Below are 25,677 nucleotides of genomic sequence, written 5' to 3' on the forward strand. Positions count from 1 at the left end.
AATGTGATGCTTTCTCTCTATTGGTTATGTGCAGCAATAGGCCGATCACAAAAAAGAACATATTAATGGCAGGTTGCATTACTTTTGTCTCTTCTGTCATTGTTACCACAATGGAGGCCATACATTTTGGGATCTAGGGAGGCTTAATATGCATAGAGCTAGAGAACATCAACTTCCATTACTGGGGGTTGCACAATGCAGACTTGAACCATGTGGTAGTGGACAACGCAACACGGATCATACGAAGAAATCATAGATGTACTTGAAAAAGAGTGGATCATATGGCAAGAAAATATGTGATGAGCTTCCTACTAAAGGGAAGGAAGAGATAAAGGAAGCAATGCAAGTGTATGATAGCAGTCCGGTTAGGGAGGCGAGAAGGAAGAAGGTTTTAGAGTTACTGGAAAGAAAGAATATTGCAATAGAGGTAATTTTTAGTGATCATATTATTTTACATTTTACTAAATTCCTTTAAACATCTAAAGAATGTCTTATTGAGCTATCCTATCATGCTGCCTAGAGTTTAAGTGATAGTTCAGGCCATGGCGAGGAGGTTCTGGCATCGAAGGATAATCGCAAAACAAGTGTGCTAGTGAATTAGGCTACATCAGTTTTGTTGGGGAGGAAGAAAAAGAAGAATGTTGTGAAAAAAAGAAGGCCAACTTCAGATCCTGAAACAAATGAGGGTGCATCTATTTTGTCAGGGAAGAAAAAAATGAAGAATTCTGCAAAAAAAACAAGGTGGCCTTCATATCCTAAAACAAACGTGTCGGTCAATGAGCCTGCATCTCATTCATCAGGGAAGCTAGAAAAGAAGAATGCCACAGAAAAAACAAGGCCGACTTTAGATGAGGCAACACATTTGTCATCGAAGGTGATTGTCTGTCGGCCTATCCATATGTGTGTTTTGATTGCATGGTATGCTTTGCACTCCATTGTGTAGTATGTTGACTATTTCTTCTGTGTCATTGTAGGCTAATTTTGATGGGGTTCATGGAGGGAGCATGGAGTGTCTCATGGTATTGGATGACACAGAACGTAGTGTGCCCAAAAAAGCTAGTCAAAAACCATAGTCATTTGTTAGGTGTCTGTCTATTTGGATGAAGAAGGTGAAGGAGACGATGAATGAAAAATTGGGTGCATGAAGTGGTGAGAACATTGTGGAGCAATCTCTTGAATTGGGGCAGATGATGGACGATAGGAGAAAAGAACATTCAATGCAGTTGTTTCATGACACCGTGTGTAGTGTTCCCCCAAAACCACATCCAAAATCTTTAATGTCTATTAGGAGGAAGAAGGTGAAGGAGGCGATGATTGAAAAACCCAGTGCATGAAGTGGCAGACGATTGCAGAGCATTTTCTTGAATTGGGCTAGAGGTTGGAGGATAGGTGCAATGATGAATAGGTAATATGGTGTCATTGTGAATGACATGTAGTGCTATATCATCACATGTTGAGTTATACTATAGAGTAACTCTTTTTTGTATGTAGCCAGTCATGGTATTGGATGAGAAACCTCAGAAGTTTGTTTGGAGGGAGAAGCTGAAGGAGACGTTGAATGGAAATTTGAGTGCATGCAATGGCAAGAAGATTGCAGAGGAGTCTAGTGAGTTGGGGCAGACATTGGAGGATAAGAGAAGAGATGAACAGGTATTGGGCTCTTATTGTGCATAATAGGCGATGAGAGGAAGTGTTATACTGTAGAGCATTTTTTATGTTGTTGTGGTTTGTGTCCGTTATCTGTGCTCCTATTATTGCCTTAGTCGTGTAAAATTCATCGGCCTTCATCCATTAGTGTTCGTAGGCATATGGGTTTAATGTGTACTTACACTCCTGTACAATGTGTCACATTTTGCAACATAATTTGATAGAAGAAAGCATTGAGAAAGAGTCTAGAGGAAATGATGATGGATGTACAAATGCAGACCATGACAACAATGGGGGCAATGAGACAGGATAGACAGCTATTTCGGTACTATTATATTACATTGCCATGAATTGATTTGCCTATGTTTGATGCTTAGCTACAAATAATTCTATTTAAGCGACTGCATCCACTTGTTACTGATACAGGCAATCGTGGAAGACAAAGAAGAGTGCACAAATGAAGATGCTCATGTTGTTGCTATTGGAGTTGAATTCCAACTACTAGTGGATGGGGTAGTGGTTGGGGAAGGCTTTGTTGATGGGTTGGGAGAGGGTGTGATGTGCCATACTATTCGACTACCATGAGATTTTTCTAAAGTTTGCATCGTGAAAGTCTTTGATGCAAATGCCTAGCTGCCTTGCCCAGGTTCTTTGGCCAATGTCTTGTTGGATTCCCTAAACTAATGGGTGGTGTGGCCTATTGAAGACTTGGTCTATTCCCCACCCGTGATAAGTTTTGAAGATGACAAGATCCCATCCTCCATCTTCTCATTCCATCATTTATCTTATTCCAATGGAATGAAATAGGCAACACTCATATGATGTCATTTGTATGTGGCAAGATAAAGTTGGCAAAAGTGCCAAGCCAGAAAAAGAGGATGTTAAATGCAACCCTATGATCAGATGGGTGAGTCAGAGGCTATGATCACTTGGCATCACCCCTCTTGAGTTGCATAAGCATGAGAAGAAGTGTAAAGAATTCTACGGTGCTGTCAACTCCATTGTGCAAACCGGACAGCCAAGGTGACAATATTTTTCAATCTGCGTTGTTGTTCCTCTTTCGTAATATTTACAGCGAGATACTGTGGTGGAAGATCAATCTTGATAGACTATTCATATGGGATTTGGACATGTTATATTGAGATGGCTTTTACATTACCATATTTTAAAGCCTCTCAATTATTGTTTTTATTTTAAATGAACTGTACTTAATTTTCAACCTTTTGTGCTATTTTAAGCAACATAACTATAAAGGCTTGATTTGTTGGACTTTTTCATGGTGATCTTACACCATGAACTACCCTTTAATAACTTGAGAAACTTGTCTTTGGTGTGCAACATTTTTATTAATGATAGTGGATGGTAGAATAAAGTCGATTATAGTCGTTTATTGTTCAAGTTTTTTTCAAGGTCTCTTACTTATTGTATATGCATAGGTTTTCTTATTGTGTAGCAATAGGGTTCCTACAACTCTTTTACGTATATAGATCAAGCCGAATGTTTGATTGAAATTGTGAGCCACATGCTCTTTCCACTGTAACTTACGACAGTTCAATATACCATTGTTATTGTTTGCTTTTGAACATTGAATCTCAAATGAATTAACAAAAAAAATCAATTAAAAAATAGAAAACTTGTGTTATAGTTTCTTGGCAGATGTGTAATAAGTTGGATGTAGGACGAGGAGTGGTGAGTGATGGAGTTATCTTCCCAAAATATGGATTCCCAATTGGCAAGTAACCTTCCACCCAAGTGCCCTCCCACTTGTCAGTTTAGTGAACATGTTAACTTTTGTATTCTATATAATGTTATTCATGCAAAAATGCAACAGATACCTGTTCGTTTCGTGTTGGCATAAACTATTGTTTCTTGTATTTTTCATGTTGTCTTGCCTATCTATGTACTAATATTTATTTTTTGGCATTTTTTGTAGGGATGGAAATGGGAAGATTAGGGATAGGAGAAAGAAAGGGCATTGAAACATTTGTTCCAGAGAACAAAACGCCTGCTATGACTTCACAGGCGAATGGGACACCCGATGTTCTCACCTCTCAGGATGGTTTAGAGAAGTCTGCAAGACAACCACTACCACCCTTTTCAAACTAGAATGATGGGATGGACAGAATGGAGTTTGACACCATGTGTGTACAACTACTAATGCAAAAGGGCGAAATGGCCCATGTTGAAAATGAAAGGCTGAAGGGGATTGTTTTTGATCTTGAATGGAGATGCACTAAAATGAAAACGAGATGCACTGAACTGAGTAAGAAATGCATGGAACTCAATAACAATGTCATGGAATTTAACAATAAGAATACAGACTTTGAGTTGGAAGTGCGTAGACTATAGATGTTGAATGAGAGATAGGAGGTAGTAGGTGAGGTGTGCGCTAAAAGAAGCAAAATCATTAGTGACCAGATGCAGAGCATGCTAGATGTTTGTGTGCAACACGCTCAGTACTGGAAACAGAGGTTTGAGGAGGTGTATGCCTTCGTAACCGATAAATATGATGGGAAGGATGTGCCTCCCATTACTCCGACCACTGGGGGAAAGAAAAGTGATTTAAATACTCAACCTCTGCCTCCATAAGAGGCTTGTACTATTACAAAAGTTTTCTAGATGTATATTGTTGACCTCTGTTGAATAAAATGTCAGCAATGGTGCAGATTGTTTGTAATCTGACATATTAGAATTTTATCCAATTCTTTCATTTAAAAAAACACTTTGTATGCTTCATGAATGGTTATTTTCAATAAATGTGATTGACTTCACTTAAACAGCTTGAATAGTTAATGATTGATTTCTTGTATAGTTTTTCATGCTTTCTAAATGGTTATATGTGGCTTTTCTACATGTCTTGTATGATGAATGGTTGAACAAGGTGTTATGTGCCTCTTCAATTGATTATAGGATTATATATGTTTTGCATATGAAGAATAGTTATATGTGGCTTTCTCAAATGTCTTTTCTTTCATATATATGTTGGGAATGTGTTCTAAACTTACTTCAATTGATTTCACTATAATCGAGTATATTATCTGATGTCCCCTTCTTATTCTACTGTTGTTACAAGGAGTGTACCTTAATATAATTGATAGAATATTCATCATTAGGTGGCACTAACCCAGAGAGAAGTGGATGGTTAGGGTGAGCATTGTGAGACCTAAGTCACATTGGCAGTGCTTCCATGTGCATTTTCAATGAGTAATTCAATTAAATGAACATAAAAATTGATTGGGATGTGTGTTAGATTGAATTAACGTTGTCTTGGATGTGAATTAACTACCTTAAAACCCTTTGTGATAGGGTTAGAGAAGAGGGTTATATGAGGTTGTTATGTGATAGGGTTAGAGAAGAGTAGGGACAATACATATTAGACAGGATCACATTATTTTTTAATCAGTAAATACAAAGTATGTTAGTCATGAAGACAAAGATGTGTGCTATAAATTCGTACCAAAGTAAATATTAAATATATATCAATGATTATTTAACTATTTAAGCTTTACCACACAAATAAGATGAATTATAACATGCAGGTTAGTTATACTTGTATTCTTGAAACAAAGAAACTGAAATTGAAAGTAACACTTCAAATGAGAAGAGAAGTTTTTGGTTTCTTCTATTGATTTCACCATTGAAATGAGGTAGAACATACTGTTACGGTATTCTCAGAAGATCTACTATATTTTCTATTGGTCTTGGTTTCTCCCTTTTATACAAAATCGGGAGAAGCAACAAGCTTCAAACCATTACAAGACACCTCTTCATAACTAATTGACATAATGGAGAAATTATAGAAATGAGAAATGAAAATTTGAAGACGATTGTAACTCTCAGATTCCGTGCCTGACAATCTTTGTTATCGGTTTGCAAGCACATTCAAATGAGTTACTTCCCATTGGTAAACTTCATAATCATTGGGCCACTGAAAGTTCAAAATAATGGGAATGTTCATCAAATCATCTTTCCACTTCTTGTCTGTTAAATTCCTCACCTCTACAACAAACCTTGCGTAACCAAAATCCACATTTATAATCTCGTCTTGAAACACATGAAATCTCTTAACATTGATATCTCCTTCCTCTTTCAAATGTGCACTGATCTTTGTTACAATCTGGGGTAATTTTCTCTTTCAATCATCAAAGTCTCGGATATGCTTGTGATTGTCCATGATACGAGGGATAGTCCAATTGCTGAAATATGTAGAAATAATCAATTTTCGCTCTCACCTTTTGCTCCATACTTCTGACATCATTGAGTCCACTTTTGATTGTTTGCACCATTTGCCAAGTTTCTTTTATTTTCGGTTCAGAATCAGGGTTTCTCTGAGTCCCCTTGCATAGCATTTCCAATGTCACATATGCAGGTTGCCACTTGTTTGATAGGTTTTCCAATTTGGGCCTATTCTCTTTGAACACTTCTAACATCTTGAACAAAGTCTGATAACACCCATATATCTCTTCCAATTTCTCAACTGTAAAGTTGACCCTGTGTAGGAGAATTTGTTCAAAAACTTGCAGAGTTTCTTGTGCCATTTTTTCCAGGATCTCCTCATTGGCCGCCCTCATATCTTATATCTCTTTCTTGTATTTCTTCTTTTTTTTAGTCCACTCTTTGTTGTTACCTATTTTATCAATTTGCTTTGAAGGGGCATGTGTATGCAGAACGATTGCCTTATTTTGATTGTTAGGTTGACCTTCCAACTTTCCTTGCAACGTAGCATTCTCAATATATAACCTGTTTATTTCATCATTCAAATCCTTTTCCCCGATCTCTAGTTCATGTAACTTTCCTTCCATTTTCTTTACTGCATCCCTCGTAAACATTGCAGAGTGCATGGTCATTGTAGAGGCCTCTAACAGAGATGTTTCTTTTATGGATTTGAAAAGTGGTACCCCCTAATTTTCCTTTACGAAATCAACCAACTTCGGCTTATGAGTACTTTTTGAGCTCGCCCATAAGGCTAATATCTCAGTTTTGGGATTATACCCTATTCCACTCACCCCTTCATTTGAATCAAATTCAGCAATTAGCATGGGATCATCTTGTCGCCTGGCCCGATCCAACAAGAACATTTGTTTCATGGTCATTCCCAAAATTATGAGCATGCTACTGTTTAAAACCATTTCTCTTGCTTTTGCAAGGGTCAAGTCTATTTCATCCAATCTCATTTATTTGAAATTTTGAGTAATCACTTCTTCATGTCTCATTTCCTCTACTCCCCTGAGGTTCACTTGTTTCCTCTCTTCAAATTTCTTCATTTTTGTCTTTAACTAGAAATCTTTAAATTCCTAACTATGGATGAAATTGTCATCATCAAGGAACCTCATTAACATGGCCACTCTTGTATCGCTAGTATTGACAGCCTTTGTCTCTTTCTATTACTTGGGCCTCATAGCCATGTACCTCTTCTTGGTACCTGGGTGGAACCATGTTTGATTGATCAGATGGTCCTTTGTCCCTAGGGCCCTCTAAGCTGTAGCAACTTCAAGTGTATCGTCTTGCTCTTCATGCACTTCTTCCGTGGATTTGTTATCCATTACCTCTTGAATCACAACCCCTACGGGTTTCTTTGGTGGACCCTCGGCCTTTTATGGTGGGGCTTCCACACCTAGTGATTTGCCATATATCTTTTCAAAATTTTGGAAACACAATTATATTCTCTCCAACCCATCAGTCACACCAGCATAGAACCCAGGGAAAGATGGATCCTTTTGTTTCTTTTCCTCTTCAACTCTTGGTATGATTTCCCACTTCTTCCTTCTATCCATAATTTATCCATTTGATGTGAGATTTTTGATCAGGTCTTCTTCTATCAGTAACTCATATGAAACTGACTCAATAACACAACCAATGTGGTTTTCAAGATAACACATTCTTTCCTTACCATGTTTCAGCTTGAAATTGATGTTTAAGTAACTTTGTAACTTTTTGAGCATGTTGGATCCAATTGAGAAATTACCAAATATCCCATGATGAGGCATAAATGAACCTTTCCTCGTTGGAACAATCAGCTCTCTTTCCAACCATAACATCTGCCATATAAATTCCAAAAATGCAAGCTTGTCCGGTACAAACATGGGCAGCAAATGAGGAGTCTCGGGACAACCATAGACCCTAATAATATTATATTCACCCATGTAAAACCAATCTGCAAAATTGTGAGTGTGACCCTTCTCAGGGTTATAGGCCAAAGGTCTCAATACTTTCCTTATTCTAGGAGACAATCTGTCAACTACTCTGTGGAAAAAAGCAAGAATACTGCAAACAAAGGAGTCACGGAAGACCTTGTAATCTGAATTCCTACATCTCTTATCACACAGGTAACAACAAAGCTAAACTAGGAGCCTGTATCCATTTTCATCCACTATTCCTAATTTCAATCTTTCTGCAAATGCATGCCCTTTTTGAAATAGGATAAGATGACATAATAAGGAATAGTGGTGGAAGTCATTGCTCTTCTTCTCCTTCCATGCCACCAATTGCCCTCGTATTCTCCTCTCAATTTTTGAAGAAAAATCGAACTCCACATGGACATCCGAGTTTTGAATTCTCATAGCCATGTACATAAAACTCACTGCCATCCTCCCCTAGAATATGACACAAGGCAAAGTAGGTTTTTTGGAAATACCCAAGGAAATCATCGATGGGGAATGGCTCGCTCCTTGTAACCATCAACCGTTGGTTCTTGAAACCCCTTCTCCTATGATATGGAAGCTCATCTTTCCTGTATGTCCTCGAAAACTTGTCATAGTCCATTTTAAATTGTTCTAGGTCTACCTTAGTGAGGGCTTCTTTGTTCAATGTGAAACAATCAATAATCATAGACCTAGTAATTACCACCAAAGGTTTCCCACTCAACATCCTCACAACATTAGTGATAGGGTTGTAATTGTCAGCCAATACCTGAATCAACTCATGGTCTATAAACACATTTGACATGATTAATTTGGCTACATCGTATGTCCAAGCATTTGATATTGGAATTTTCTCATTTTTTATTTTTATAGGAAAACTAAAATAGTTCTTTACCAGAAACTAGGATTAAAGCATCTCTGCAACCCTCTAAAGTGTCTTTAAAAACACACTTAACTGATTTATCTGCAGAACTAGGTAATGCATCTAACAATGATTTTTGCATAGGCCTCTTGGCCCAGTTTACTATCCTAGATTTTTTTTCTAGGTTGACCTCCCATTTTGGACTTTCTCCATCCTCGGTTTCCCCTTTTGTTTAGGCATTTTTTCTCCGTATTTCTTACTTGCAAACATGTGTCTATAGATATTAGGTTGAGGGAGAGACTGTATACTTACTTGCAAGTTTCCACCCAATTTTATCTTTGAATTCTGCCATCGACCCTGACTCGTGAATTTCCGTCCCTGAATGAGAATTTGGAGCTGAAAATAGGGTTATCACTTATGAAAATTTTAAGTTGCATTGTTGATCACGTGAAATTTTTAACTTGCGTTGTTGATCACTTACGAAGTTTTTAACTTGCATTGTCGATCACTTACGAAAAGTCTGTGCCGACTATAACATGGCGTGTTATGCGCCTTCATTGATTCACAGACTGTGTGGATGACATTTTCTTTGGCCTCACGAAATGGTGAAAGCGTCTAACATAGCATTTTATGTGCCTTCACTAATTCACGGACTGGATGTCCAACTTTTTCTTTGGCCTTGCGAAACAGTGAAATCTTTTAACATAGTGTGTTATGTGCCTTCGCTGATTCATGGACTGTGTGGCCGGCATTTTCTTTGCACTTTCAAAATGGCGAAAGCATCTAACATGACGTGTTATACACCTTCTCTTATTCGTGGACAACATGTCCGCCTTTTTCTTTGCCCTCATGAAACATTGAAAGCATCTAACATGGCATGTTATGCGCCTTCACTGATTCATGGACAGCATATCCGCCTTTTTCTTTGGCCTTGAAAAATGGTGAAAGCGTCTAACATGGTGTGTTATGCACCTTTGCTGATTCGTAGATTGCATGTCTACCTTTTGTTGGCAATATTGCATTATAACAGACAATGAAATATTGTTGGCATTTCATAAGGATATTGAGAAGGTTGTTGATGATTATGGATATAACTAATTAAGGATGTTTTACTGTCTTGATATTATTATTTTGTCATTGATGTCAAGAAATTGATTTTCTAATTCAGTATGATGTTGCCATATCTTGAGAAGTATGATATGAAGATTATAAAGATGTCGGTAAAAGACATAGGAAAGAATATGATGAATAAGGGGATGAATAAGGTATTCAATGGGCAACTAGTACCGAGTCAGACAATGATGAGATCATGATGTTTTAGATTGTTTTAACATCATACATATGTTGTAAAATGTAAAGGTCAATACTATACTATGTTATCAACCAAAGAACCTAGTCGGTAAACCCTAAGGTTATCGTTATCTGTTAATGAAAGCGGAATGTCTACCGAGTGAAGTTTAGTATTCACTGAGTTGTTACAGTAGACACCTAAAAATGGTCAACGCTTGCGGAGTCATACTTTAACATTTGCGCATTGCCTCATTTTAGGTTTTTGCGTCGCATTAACATTTCTCCTATGTCACGCACTTGGTTTTTATCATTTGCGAGCATCGAGTCATTCTTCTATCATCTCGCCTTCGAATTTGGTCTTGTCGACAACAACCTTCAGTCATGATTTTGGTCGATTTTTGTCCTTGTCAATCTTGTCATATTGCGATCGATTTGTCATCGATCCTTGTCCTTTCCAATCATGTCAATTTGGTCAATTTGTCATTGATTTTTGTCAACCAATCTCAATCAAACCATTTATCAACACTGGTCATTTATCAATTCAAAATCATGATCGGGTCAATTATCTTTCATCAAGACCTAATTCATCTCTTTAGGGTTTCATGATTTAATCATTTAACCTAATTTGTCATTTCTCTCTCTAGGATTAATAAATTATTTATTTATCCTAAGTCTTCTCATCGCAATTAAATATTCATTTAATTGGATAATTATTCCTCTTTAGTGAATTAATTAATAAATGACAAATTATTAATTAATTTACCTAATTTCCTAATTTCTAATTCTTAATTTTCCTAATTCCTCCTATTTTTCTAAATTTTTTAAATTCTTAAATTCAATTTCCTCCTATTTCTCTCCTAAATTTATGGAAATGACATAGAAATTTGTCATAGAATTTGTCATAAATTCTTGACATAGAAATTTGTCATAGAATTGTCATAAGCCTTTGCATAGCAATTTGTCATAGACATGTCATAATTTTGCTATTCTTGATTTGAATTTCCATTCGAATCATTATCATGCTAATTTGATCATTTCTCCAATTTATCTATAAATTGGATGATTTTCTTCACTCAAATCCCTTGATACTTGATCCCGAATCCCTGATCAAACTATCGAATTTATGCTTCTAGTACTCTTGACCAATAACCAATATCCATCTTGCTTTCAATTGTATGTGTGCACTTGTAGGTGAGATCCACAAATCCATTTGAAGAGGAAAGAAGAACAATGGAGCCGCATGGAAGGAGCATTCAAATCGTCATCCAGTTTGCATAATCTTTGCTTTTGAATGCTTTGTTTTTATGTCTCTATTGAGTGTTGTTTAGGATAGATTCATTGCAATGAATGCTTTAGTGATTGAGATTATTATGTTTATTTTGTTTGTGGTGATTTCCTATTTCCTGCTACATTAATTGGTGAACCCGACATGAACACTAACCTTCTAACCTCTTTATGGTGTTTTTGAGTGCTTTCAAGTTGATTTGCAAGCCAAAAACCCAAAAATAGGGTCGTGCAGGGTTTTCTGGAGACTTCTGCGCCTGTGTGAGACATTCTGCGCCTGTGTAAGGCACAAAATTGCATTTTTTATGAGTTTTGCGCCTGTGTAAATGCATTCTGCGCTTCTGTAAATATAAAAAAAAAAAAAAAAAAAAGAGAGAGAGAGAGAAAAAAAAAAAAACTGTGCTTGTGTAAGGCAACCTGCGCCTGTGTCAAGCAACCTGCGCCTGTGTAATCCTGCGCCTGTGTCATGTCTTCTGTGCCTATGTCATGACTTCTGCGCCTGTGTAAAGTCCAGAACAGAGGTAAAAATGCAGTGTTTTACTTGAAAATTGTCTTGTTTTTGCATTCTGTTTTCTGTTTTTTGGTTTTTGGTACTAATTATCTATGCAGAATCTTGGCATACGCATGGCAAAGACAATAAATCAAACTACTAACATGCTTTGTGCAGATTTGAAAGTCAAAGAATAAGCGTATCAAACTCCTAACTTGGGTTTTTGCAGGTTGCCTTGGAGAAACAACCAAACTTTGTGTTTGCATTTAATTTTTAGGCACCTAGTGATTTCTAAATAGGTTGGAATGAACATTTGTTTGCTTTGATTGTTGAGTATGACATTGGAGTAGGAGAGTATGCTCTCATCCTTCTTAGGGTGATCAGAAATCTAGATCTTCGATACCATGCTTGTGTTGTTGATTGTGTGTCACATTTAGAGGGCCTGCCTTCCCGACCACTTTGCTTTTGCAAGCAAGTGATAATCGTGAGAAGGGAACGACCCAAAGTGAGTACGGCTAGAATTCCTTGGCATTCTAACTCACTATAAACAAATACCTGATGAGCAAAAGCTTTGAAGGAAGTGTTATGTGGGAATTGCAGTTACTTGGGAAGTGATGACCCTTGAACTCTTTCTCATATCAACATCTAAGTAGGGCCTCTTGGTCTAAATCGTGCTTGTACGACTACATTTGTTTGGTATCTTGATGGGCTTAATGTCTCAATCACGCTTGCGTGACATCAAGGAGTAATGCTTAACAAAAATCCTTACTACATACCTTGTTTTTAGAGGCCAAAAACCCTTCTAGTTGCTTGAGAAGGACAAATTCGGATACTTGGAAGAGATACTAAGTTCGCCATGGGGAGATTTCCATGGAGACTGATGCTTGGTTGCCCTGAGAAGTGAGTGCCATGGAGGGGAGCCCGTGGGGTCAAGCATCTATTTATTCTCCTTGAATCCCATAATGAGTCTACCTCTCAAGTACCTAATGTCTTTGCCTACCATAAGAAATGTGGAAATGAGCATGATTGTCTTGAGTCTAAGTTGCAATATCTTGTATTCTTTGCTTGTCAAAAGTTGAATTGCACCCCATTTCAAAGAGCAAAACAAATTGATCTAACATAAGTTCAAACATAAGAGCATTTCATCCAACAAATTTCAAAACATCTTCCAATATGATGATCAAACATTGTTCCAAATCTTGTCTTAACATTCATGTCACTTACATTTAGATTCATCCTAGGTTGCATTTTGCAAAGTTCATTGTCAAGTACCAAGGTTAGGTTTCACCTAAGTCATACTCCTTTGCATATCAATAAGGGTCATCCATTTGCATGTGTCCTCTTGCATTAGAGTCATATCATTGTCATACATTTATATTTTCATACCCTAAGCCTCTTGATTAAGCTTAAGTCATTATCATATCATAGTAATTGTCCCTTTGCATATAGTGTCAAAACCAGGTTTTGTCATACTTGAGTAATCCAAATCTTTGATAAACCCTAAGTCATTGTTAAGAAGTCTAGACCTTGTCAAACCTTTTGTCCTTTTGTCATCAATATCATTTCATCAAACCTAGCTTAGTATCCAAGCATATAGGGGAGACATTGCCATCTTGTCCTTTGTCAATTAAGTCCTTTTGTCCTTTGAGGTCTAGACATCATTTCAATTTCCTAAGGGTCTCTTTTGGATTTGCATTTCAAAAGTTTGTCAAAATCTTGAAAAACAACCAAAAACATAGGTTGCATTCTTGCCATAGATTGCATTCTCATCTATTTTAGTTTGCATTTAGTTGCATATCATACATTGCCCTTGAAAAATTCCAAAAATATTGCATTTGCATAGTGACATGTCTATTGAAACAAGGTTCCAAGCACCAATGATGCAACAAAGTTTGACATATCAACCGACAATGCAATCAAATTTTAATCCAAGGCAATCACAATTATATCCAACCCAACAACAAAGCAACATTGGTCAAACTTATCATGATGATGTAAATGTCCAAATACAAAAACTAGAGGAGAAACTAGCTCAAGAAAATGAGATATTGGAACAAAGAGTGAAAAACATTCAAAAGAATAGATCACAAATGTCCAAAATGTTTCAAAAACTTCCAGGTCGAAATCCAAATATTGAGCCAATTGATGTAAGATCTCTCCTTGAACGATCAAACATACCAGCTCTCCTCTCCCAAATAGAGATGATGAAACAATTTCAAGAAAGGAGACAACATCAATTTCAACATTATGTGCCTCCACATCAAGAACAAGAAGGTGTTTACTATCAATCAGATTTTCAACCATCACAACCAATTGTTCAACAACTCGAACATTTTCAACCAACACAACCAATGGTCCAATTTCAACAATATGTCCAACCAACTATACAATGTCAACAAATGGTTCAACCAATGGTGGAATATCAACAAGTTCAATCAACATATCAATGTCAACAACCACAATCACAAATTCAAAAACAAAGGTTGCAGCCCACACCAAGCAAAGTTTCAAACATGTCAGAACAATTGAACCAAGTCCAATATCAAATCATGACATCAAATCAGAACCAACTCCTTTCCAAACAAGTTCAAATTCCAGATACAACTATGTCAAAACCTCAAAAGAAAGGTGGCTTTATTGCAATGATCTTAAGGAAACGACCAAGTGAGTTCTTTGAGGAAGATCAAAATAATACAATTCTATCTAGCAATGCCTCATCCCCTTGCAAGAAAATTGACTCTCCAGTGGCATCTATCCCTACACCTTTAGAAGTTTCACAGGAACCTTCCATATTGTCCTCATCAAACAATACCCCCAAGGATGCAATTACCCAAGAGCTATCCATAATTGATTGCCACGATAATCCAATTCATGATGCACATCCTTGTCATGTTTCAGAAATACAAGACCCAATGCCACCATGCACTTTATTGCCATTACCTATTTTAGAGGACCCCATTCAAAGTCCCTCTTCCTCATGTTCAAGCATTGATTCCTTGCCAAAATCCATCCCAAATGTTCAAAGTGTATTTCCTTCATGCCAAAACATTGATTCCTTGTCAGAATCCTCCATGCATATCCAAAGTCCAACCTCATGTCAAGAGGATAATTTAGAGCATGAAGAAATGTGTCTTAAAACAGATCAAGATCAAGATCCTGAAACCTTATCATCCCATCCAATTGTTGACCAGGATCTCATCTTCCCAGAAACTCGTGATGATTCCCCTATTCTTGTCCATCCTATCCAAAGTCCTATTGACACTCCATTCCCCGAGCAAGATCAAGATATCCTAGTTCATCCAATCCCAAATGATCCCCTTCCATTTCATGAACACAATGTCCTTTCAAATCCCATTGACATTCCACTTCCTAAGAAAGATCAAAATATCCCTTCCATCCTTTCCGATGATCCCATTAAAAGTCAAGAGCAAAGCAATTTTAAAGAGGAATCCAATGATCTTCCTCCTTGTCAAGGTCAAAGTATCCTTCCAAATTCATTTCCAACACAAGACCCTATCATTCCTTTAGATCCTCCACAAGATCCACTTGTTCCTCCATCTCCTCATCCTAATCCCGCATATCCACTCCAACATTGCATTTCTTTTGATGATCCCATTATTTCTCCCATTCCATCTCTTGAAGAGCCTATCATTGAACCATGTCCACCACACACTCCTAGTCCCCCTCATGATCCTAATCCCCCTCATGATTCTAATGTGTCAGTGCAAGATGTTCATGAACCCTCGACATGCATAATAGGTTCTTCCACTTTGGTGAAATCCGATCCACTTCAAGATCTCATTATTTCTCTCATATCATATCCACCTCATAATGGACTCACGTCTTCTTCCCAAAGAAAAGAGTATCCTACAAATCAAGATATTCATAAAGGCAAAGGAGTAGACCTTCATGAGCAAGAATCCCTTCATGTGAAAGAAAATGTTAAGCGTCATGTCTACACAACTCATTCTCAAGACGCTGGTATCCCTTCAAAGTCAAAATCCAAATGTCCACCTTCCCCATCATCGCTTCCATCCATTCTAGGTCCCTATATCCCTCCATCTCCTATGCAACATCAGCAAAGGCACACATCTTGGAGAACCTTCCATCCATCCCACATGCCTCCATATCATTCCCATCCACATCGACATTCATTCCCTCTTCCAAGCAATTTGGATGCCAAGCATAAAAGTCATAAGTCTAGCAATCCACATGTATTCAAGGATCAACATGTCCAATATAATCGACATGTCAAAACAAAGAACAATATGATCTATAAAGAAAAAGAAATATCCAAAAGGCCACAAAGGCCCATTGAGCAAAATAAAGCAAAGTCAAAATATATATGGGTTCCTAAATCCCTTGTGCAAGCAATGCACTCCAAGGAACCACAAAAGCATGAAAAATCAAAAACCATGTGGATCCCTAAGCGGCTCCTTGAAGCACAAAAGCCTAAAGAAACATCCAACTTGGCATCCAAAATTGCTATTCCTCCATCCAAACCTTCCAAGTCTATTCCTCCATCACCTTCTTCATCCATTTTGGGCCCTTATGTCCCAAAATCCCAAGCTATTCCTCCATCAAAATCTCCATATCCAAAACCCACTTTTCCTCCATCAGTCCATCACCCCTCAAGGTGTGTGCCAATGTCGATCTTGCCAACATTTCCATCCACTGAAGCAAAATTCTTCCAATACCCTATCCATTATCCAATGCATATTTTCCATCATTCGATCCCTTTGACCCAATCCTTTGCATAAATCCTTGCCTTAGTTTCATCTTATTTTCCATGTCCTTATCCTACCAACGTCTTTGAACATACTTTTAAAGGTCATTGTCCATTTTTTCAAGGCTACTATCCAAACAAAAAGATGCTTGAGTCCTTCTTCCATCCCCTATCATGTGTCCATCTTCTATTGAAAAAGTCAAAAAATTACAAAAAATTGAAAAAAATTGAAAAAAAAAAAAGAAAAATAATTCCTCCACTGGTGAAAACCTGGTAAACAGGCGCCTTGGGCAAGTACCATGATGAAAACCTGGCAAACAGGCATCATGCGTAATTTGTGAACTTCTTACACAATCACACTTGGGGGCAGATTTCCTCCTTCATATCCTATTGCCCTTCATTATCCTATCGAACCCCTGTCATTACCCTTCATATCCTATTGTCCATTTCCTCTTTCCACCTTTGATCTTGACAAGGCTGAGGATCTTCATGAGCATCATGCATCTTGTTTGCAGCTTTCAGTCTATCATAGCTTTTGGTCATTTATCCATTTGCTTATTACAACCTTTCATCCATATTCCCTGGCTTATTGCAACTTTCTGCCACTGTCCCTTAGCCAATCCCGACCTTCAATCCATGTCCCTTATCCATTCTTGGTCTTGCTTATCCTATCCATATCTTATCACTATCCATACACTCTTTTTCATTCCTTGATCTTGATCTGACATAAGGACGCAAAATTTAAACATGGTTTCAAACACCTCTTGACATGTCCCTCATGCCATGTTCCTGCTTTACATTGTCATATCCAGTCTCTTGTCCCATCACGCCATAGCCCTTGGAAATTGCATCCGTATTGTCGCCACGATAAAAGGCCTTTTGTCTTCCCTCTATCCACCATCATTTCAGCAAGCCTATTTATTCACCTGTCATATTCCTTGCCTTGCTAGACACTAGGGGCAAAAAACTCAAAAAAATTGAAAAATGTCCTGAAATAATTCAAAAAAAATCAAATAATGTCCTGAAAAAAATTCAAAAAATTCAAAAAATGTCCTGAAAAAATCAAACAAAAAAAAAAAAAAATTGAAAAAATGTCTTAAAAAAAAAAAGATCATAAAAATCAAATAATGTCCTGAAAAAATATCATAAAAATTGAAAAATGTCCTGAAATAAATCCAAAAAAATCATAAAATGTCCTCAAAAAAATCGAATAATGTCTTGAAAAAAATATTTAAAAATTAAAAAAATGAAAATCCATAAAAATCATAAAAAGTCCTGAAAAAATGAACACAAAAACATTGCAAAAACATTAAAAAACAAAAAACAAACATTTTGCAAATAATTATTCCTTTTGTGCATTAGACAGCTCACTGAGTATACATCCAACAACTCGCAATCAAACATTGTGCTTTAATGAAATCATGCTTTAACAAATGACCTTTTTCAATCAAATCAAACATTCAAACTGATCAAAATTGTCTAATCAATCGAACATCAGCATCACTATCATTTGTCCTTGTCTCTACTATCATGGGTCTTATACAGGGTGGGGTATACTCGAAACCAGACTGTGTCCTGTCTTAGACGGGGTACCACATGTCCTAAAACCAGACAGCATGATTGTCCTATCAACGCTTTCAACTTTTGACAATGAAGATCAAGATGTTTGTCTGATTTGCTTGAATTTGTGTATCTTATCTTTTTATTGATTTATCTTTGGCTTCGATCATGTTCCTATGTTGCTCGATGATGTCATTGAGTGATTTAGAGTGACCGGGATGGCTCATGATCCCTTTCTTTTTTGTTGTGATTGTCGTTTGTCTGTGATGTGTCTGTCTTTTGCAAAAAGGGTTGCATTTCAGCTCTGGCCTTCAATGCCATGATGTTACGCATCCATTTTGCTACATAAAAATAAAGGTTCTCACCTACAAAGTGCATTACTGAAAGCAAGTTTTTCTTCATCTCTAACTCTCCCCTGTCTCATTTCTTCTTACTAACATTTCTTCCATCAGTCTAGATAGTCAGTTCGGTCTAGTGCTCCGATATCCAAACACATACGCTGCATCCTGCATTCATTGGTTAGTACATTTGCATTATATCAAGATTCATATCAATCATTTTATCCATTTCATATCATAAATGCATCAAAAATACAAAAAAAAAAAATACATCCATACATGTTCCACAATTCATTCATCAACGGTGTATAAGTCATCCATACATGGAAAATAACATATGTCACAAGTCATTTGCGTCTCATCATATCGATGCATATCATATCATATGTCACAATAATATCTGAGTACAAAATCGGACTGTCTGTCCTAAGTATGGCCCGCAGGCTGACTACAAAATGTCAAACTACATAATGTCCACTGTCTGTCGTAAGGAGCATGTGCCTCTGTCACTGGGTGCTCCCTCTATCCTCCTCATCCCGGCCATATCTCAAGTCCTGCTAATGTATCTCTGTCCGTGCTTTTGAGTCTATGTCATAACATGAAGCAGTCAGGTCGGTTCTCCCGTGTGATCAACGGATACTATCGACTCTGCATCATAATTGGGGCACATTTTGTCAGTTTTAGGTTTTGCTCCTACAAGTTGCATTTCCTCATTTTCATGTCCACCTTAGGGTGTTTTTCATCTATTCTGACCTATCCTACCCTTCTCCCCCCTTGTCAGGTCCTTTGCATGCAGTTTTGAACCTAAATTGAGTCTTACATGCACAATTGCGCTTGTGTCTTGACTCTTGCGCTTGTGTCTTAACTCTTGCGCTTGTGTACCCTTACACAAGCGCAGAAGACATGACACAAGCGCAGAAGTCAGTTTCTGCATCCTCTGTGGGCCCTACAATGTCCCGCAAGCAAGTCAAATTCATGAAATTGAAAATATGGGTTTTTGAGATCCATATCACTGCTCCCACATCGTCCGATCATTTGTACGTGCATACACGTTCTCCGAGGTGATCTACCATTTGAATGTTTGCCATCTCTCTGCAAGTGTCCTTTTCAGAGCAACACATCCTCTTCTTGGGCTAGTGCAAATGAACAATTTTCACTCTCTTGGTCCCATTTATAGATATTTGTCAGTGCATAGATGGACATGTGTCCTCTCCATCTTATGTTGGTCGCGGTCTTGTGCACCTTACATTGCTTGTCCTTCATGCATCCGATCTCCGATTGTCAGTCCGTTCGATCCTATCATTTTTATTGATCAATTGGCCTCTTTTCTGCATGTTTCCGGCCAATTCCTCGAGGGGGCATGCATATGTCATTTTTATTGTCTGGGGCATTTTCATATGTCATTGTCAGTTGTCTGGGGCATTTTCATTATTGTTCTTTGAAACAACGCTTAAAATCGCATTGTCTCAAAGAGGGGCAAAATGTAGACACCTAAAAATGGTCAACGCTTGCGGAGTCATACTTTAACATTTGCGCATTGCCTCATTTTAGGTTTTTGCGTCGCATTAACATTTCTCCTATGTCACGCACTTGGTTTTTATCATTTGCGAGCATTGAGTCATTCTTTTATCATCTCGCCTTCGAATTTGGTCTTGTCGACAACAACCTTCAGTCATGATTTTGGTCGATTTTTGTCCTTGTCAATCTTGTCATATTGCGATCGATTTGTCATCGATCCTTGTCCTTTCCAATCATGTCAATTTGGTCAATTTGTCATTGATTTTTGTCAACCAATCTCAATCAAATCATTTATCAACACTGGTCATTTATCAATTCAAAATCATGATCGGGTCAATTATCTTTCATCAAGACCTAATTCATCTCTTTAGGGTTTCATGATTTAATCATTTAACCTAATTTGTCATTTCTCTCTCTAGGATTAATAAATTATTTATTTATCCTAAGTCTTCTCATCGCAATTAAATATTCATTTAATTGGATAATTATTCCTCTTTGGTGAATTAATTAATAAATGACAAATTATTAATTAATTTACCTAATTTCCTAATTTCTAATTCTTAATTTTCCTAATTCCTCCTATTTTTCTAAATTTTCTAAATTCTTAAATTCAATTTCCTCCTATTTCTCTCCTAAATTTATGGAAATGACATAGAAATTTGTCATAGAATTTGTCATAAATTGTCATAAATTCTTGACATAGAAATTTGTCATAGAACTGTCATAAGCCTTTGCATAGCAATTTGTCATAGACATGTCATAATTTTGCTATTCTTGATTTGAATTTCCATTCGAATCATTATCATGCTAATTTGATCATTTCTCCAATTTATCTATAAATTGGATGATTTTCTTCACTCAAATCCCTTGATCCTTGATCCCAAATCCCTGATCAAACTATCGAATTTATGCTTCTAGTACTCTTGACCAATAACCAATATCCATCTTGCTTTCAATTGTATGTGTGCACTTGTAGGTGAGATCCACAAATCCATTTGAAGAGGAAAGAAGAACAATGGAGCCGCATGGAAGGAGCATTCAAATCGTCATCCAGTTTGCATAATCTTTGCTTTTGAATGCTTTGTTTTTATGTCTCTATTGAATGTGTTTTAGGATAGGTTCATTGCAATGAGTGCTCTTATGATTGAGTTATCATGTCTAGTGTTTTGATATACTTGTTTGTGGTGATTTCCTATTTCCTGCTACAGTTACCAAGTTGTAACCGAGCTATAACATAATGCATTAAATGGTTACATGCGATATTTAATGAAGGAAGTTGATGAGCTAGAATTGATTAAATGATTGGTGAGCTGTGAATGAAGTTTGTTAATGAATCTAAGGCAATGGAAAGTCGGCATGAAGATCTACAGCTCAGATTGAACCGCAATACCCTGGCACAAGTTCCAAGACTACTATGCAAGTTCCAAGGTGGGGTAAAACATTTTCAGATCCAAAGATGCATTGAACTTGGACAAGATCAAAGATCTGATGGCTATGATTGATCATGGGAAATGTGATCAAGGAGATTAAGCGGTTACCTAATTGTTTATAAATAGGAAACTGTTGATAAACAATGTATGTGGCAAGTGTATGCACAGGGATGCTACATAGTGATTACCGAGCACAGAAGCTTGAAGACCTGTTTGAATAACAAAGTATAGAAGCCCAACAGATAGACAAGATTAGTTCTATGTCTAGATTGTATTGAACAAATAGGAATCTACTTTAGCATTTTAGATGTGAAGTTGCAGATAGATTTTATTACTGTTATTTTGTGAAAGTGACAGAAAATCTCTTAACCGAGTGGACTTAACAATCTTATTTGTAAAACCCTCTAGCAAGGTGACATTCTGATTGAGTGTTTGAAATCCTTTAACAAGGTCACTTCTAACAAAGTGAAGATCCTAACAGATCTGAGGGAAATCCCTTAACCGGGTCACATCTAGCAATGTGTGTGTAATATTTAATAGGAATTGCTTTTAACCGAGCATACTCTAGAAGAGTATATTTCTTAGTGGGTCCGAAATCCCACAGTGGTTTTTCCCTATTTGGGTTTCCATGTTAAATCTGGTGTTATGAGGTTTATGATGTTTATATGCTTTTGAGTTTGCATGTTTAACAGTTTTGGTTATATTACTGAAATATATGTTACCGAGGTTGAATCTGATGTTTTTATGGATGATTAAGTTTGTATGATTCACCCCCCCCGCCCTCTCATCTTGTTGGCTATTAGATCTGTACTTATATTAAGTATCATAACTATCAATTGGTATGAGAGATTTGGACTTCGAAAGGAAAGTTTAAAGGCACTTGAGTTAAAGATCCAAAGATGTATAAGAGGGATGCACCGAAGCTGAACAAGTCAAGTTTCTCTAGATGGCAGAAAAGGATGAAGCTACATCTATTAGGAGTTGGATAATATGTTGTATACTATCTGGAGAATGCTTTTGTCACACCGACCACCTATCCATTAACTATGGAAGAGATAAAGGCAAAGCAAGAACATATTCAAGCAATGATTGAAATAACATCTGGATTGACCGATTCAGAGTTTAATGATCTAGAAGGCTACAATGATGCAAAGGCAATGTGGGATAAGCTCATATCAGTATATGGAGGAGATGAACATGTTCAAAGAGAAAAAGTAGATAGTCTAAGAGGACAACTTGAATCTATGAGGATGAATGAAGGTGAGAACATAACTCAGTATAGTACAAGACTAAAGGAGATTGTCAATCAAATCAAAGGAGCAGGTGGAACTATTGAAGAAAAGGATATAACAAGTAAGTTGTTAAGAACCCTTCTACTGGCTTATGCAATCCAAGTCTCTGCAATCAATGAATTGAGGTCTGTACCTAATATGCCAGTTTCTTTAGATGCTACTATTGGTAAGCTACATGCATTTGAGGTAAGTAACTTTGATAACAGTGGATCTTCGGTAAATAAAGTTGAATCTGCATTTAGTTCTTTTCATCTTGATGAATCTAATGATTTCAATGAAATAAAGTATAAGTACTCTGAAGGAGATCACAGTGGAGCAAGTGAAAGATTTTGTAAGAACATGGAGGCAATACACAAACTGTATGAGGAAATCAGAGAGCAAGAAGAGTTTGAAGCACTATTAGCCAAAAGGTTATCGAGAGGCAAAGGTAAGTATAAAGGAAAACTACCTTTGAAATGTTTCAATTGTGATAAGATAGGACATATGGCTTCTAACTGTCCTGACAAAGATTTTACTGAAAAGAGAGATTACCGAGATGACAGACAAAAAGACAATCATTACAGAGGACACCGTGACTTCAAAAGAAGAGATAGAAAGACATGCCTAATAGCTAATGAAGAATCCAATGATGATAAATCAGATGAGACTTATACAAAGGAAGTAGTTTATGTGGCTATCAAGGATGGATCAGATGAAGAAAGGTATGAAGAAAAAGCCCTAATATCTCACATAAACACTAATGATTCTTGGATTATAGATAGTGGATGCTCACATCATATGACAGGAGATAAACACAAGTTTGTTATATTAGAAGATTATGATGGAGGCTATGTCAGATTTGGTAATGACACACCATGTCCGGTAAGAATGATGAAAATGGAATACTGATCTCAGCCATATTTGTTGATGATATTATATTTTGTTGAAATGACTCTCTATGCAAGAACTTTGGAAATGAAATAAGCAAAGAATTTGAGATGTCATTAATCTGTGAGATAAAGTATTTTATAGGTTTACAGATACTGCAAATGAAAAATGAGATTTTTATTACTCAATCCAAGTACATAAAGGAAATCTTGAAGAAATTTGGAATGGAGGATTCAAAACCAGTAAGTACTCCTATGACTACCAACTATAAATTGTCAAAGAATGATGAATCTGCATCTGTTGATGAGACACTTTACCGATCCATGATTGGAAAGCTACAATATGTTGTTCACAGTAGACCAGACATAGCACATGCAGTAGGTATAGTTGCAAGATTCTCTGCAGATCCTAAGGAAACACACATGACAGCAATCAAAAGAATCTTTAAATACTTGAAAGGTACTGAGGATTATGGCTTAGTATATCAGAAAGGAAATGATTTTAATTTAAAAGTTTATACTGATGCTGATTGGGCAGGCAACATTGATGACATAAAAAGCACAAGTGGAGGAGCTTTCTTTTTAGGAGAAATACTAGTGAGTTGGCTTATCAAGAAACAAGGATGTGTTTCACAATCAATAGCAGAAGCTGAATACGTTGTTGCAGCATTGAATTGTACCAACATTGCATGGATCAAACAACTGTTGGAAGGTATAAATGAGAAAGTTACCGAGCCAGTAACTATATTCTATGACAATACTAGTGCCATTAATATTTCAAAAAATCCTGTTATGCACTCTAAGACAAAGCACATCTCTATCAAATATCATTATCTTAGAGAAGAAGCTCAAGAGAAGAAAGTAGTGTTGGAGTATGTTAGCACAAAGGAACAAATAGCATATATCTTCACCAAGCCACTACCAAGGGACACTTTTGAATATCTCAGAAGCAAGTTAGGGGTCCTACCCCTATCTTCTACTCACTGACCGAGTTCGGTGAAAGCATCAATCCGATGACTCTATTGAATATCTTTTGGGAGTTGATGCTGATTTATACACTTTAGGATGTTTTCTAAAGGTGTAAAGGAATTATTACAGGAATAATACAGGGAACAAGAATTGAAGACAAATGCTCTGACCGATACTCAGTTGATACACAATAGCAGGAAATCACTTCATACAGACAGAAATGATGTTTTAGTTCTTAACTTTTTGGCATTTTTGTCAAAGGGGGAGAAGACTACTATACAGGGGAGAAGACTAATGAGAAGACTACAGATTGGAAAGAAAACTGAAGGAACAGGAGAAGTCTAATGTATGGGGGAGAGCATTTCAGCATTTCAGAATCACAACAATCCAAATCTTTTAAGGTCAAATCAATTGGTTTTGCCATCAATGCCAAAAGGGGAGATTGTTGGCAATATTGCATTATAACAGACAATGAAAGATTGTTGGCATTTCATAAGGATATTGAGAAGGTTGTTGATGATTATGGGTATAACTGATTAAGGATGTTTTACTGTCTTGATATTATTATTTTGTCATTGACGTCAAGAAATTGATTTTCTAATTCAATATGATGTTGCCATATCTTGAGAAGTATGATAAGAAGATTATAAAGATGTCGGTAAAAGACACAGGAAAGAATATGATGAATAAGGGGATGAATAAGGTATTCAATGGGCAACTAGTACTGAGTCAGACAATGATGAGATCATGATGTTTTAGATTGTTTTAACATCATACATATGTTGTAAAATGTAAAGGTTAATACTATACTATGTTATCAAGCAAAGAACCTAGTCAGTAAACCCTAAGGTTATCGCTATCAGTTAATGAAGGCAGAATGTCTACCAAGTGAAGTTTAGTATTCACTGAGTTGTTACCAAGTTGTAACCAAGCTATAACAGAATGCATTAAATGGTTACATGCGATATTTAATGAAGGAAGCTGATGAGCTGGAATTGATTAAATGATTGGTGAGCCGTGAATGAAGTTTGTTAATGAATCTAAGGCAATGGAAAGTCGGCATGAAGATCTACAGCTCAGATTGAACAGCAATACCTTGGCACAAGTTCCAAGACTAATATGCAAGTTCCCAGGCGGGGTAAAACATTTTCAGATCCAAAGATGCATTGAACCTGGACAAGATCAAAGATCTGATGGCTATGATTGATCATGGGAAATGTGATCAAGGAGATTAAGCGGTTACCTAATTGTTTATAAATAGGAAA

At 36.8% G+C, this 25,677-nt stretch overlaps 1 pseudogene; it reads left to right on the forward strand.

The window, feature by feature from the left end:
- The first annotated feature begins 3,819 nt into the window (after window positions 1-3,819).
- Window positions 3,820-25,677, forward strand: part of LOC131067927 (alpha pinene synthase, chloroplastic-like) — a 37,609-nt pseudogene continuing 15,751 nt past the window's right edge.

The sequence above is a fragment of the Cryptomeria japonica genome, chromosome 6 (assembly GCF_030272615.1).
Source record: "Cryptomeria japonica chromosome 6, Sugi_1.0, whole genome shotgun sequence".
Classification (NCBI taxonomy): domain Eukaryota; kingdom Viridiplantae; phylum Streptophyta; class Pinopsida; order Cupressales; family Cupressaceae; genus Cryptomeria; species Cryptomeria japonica.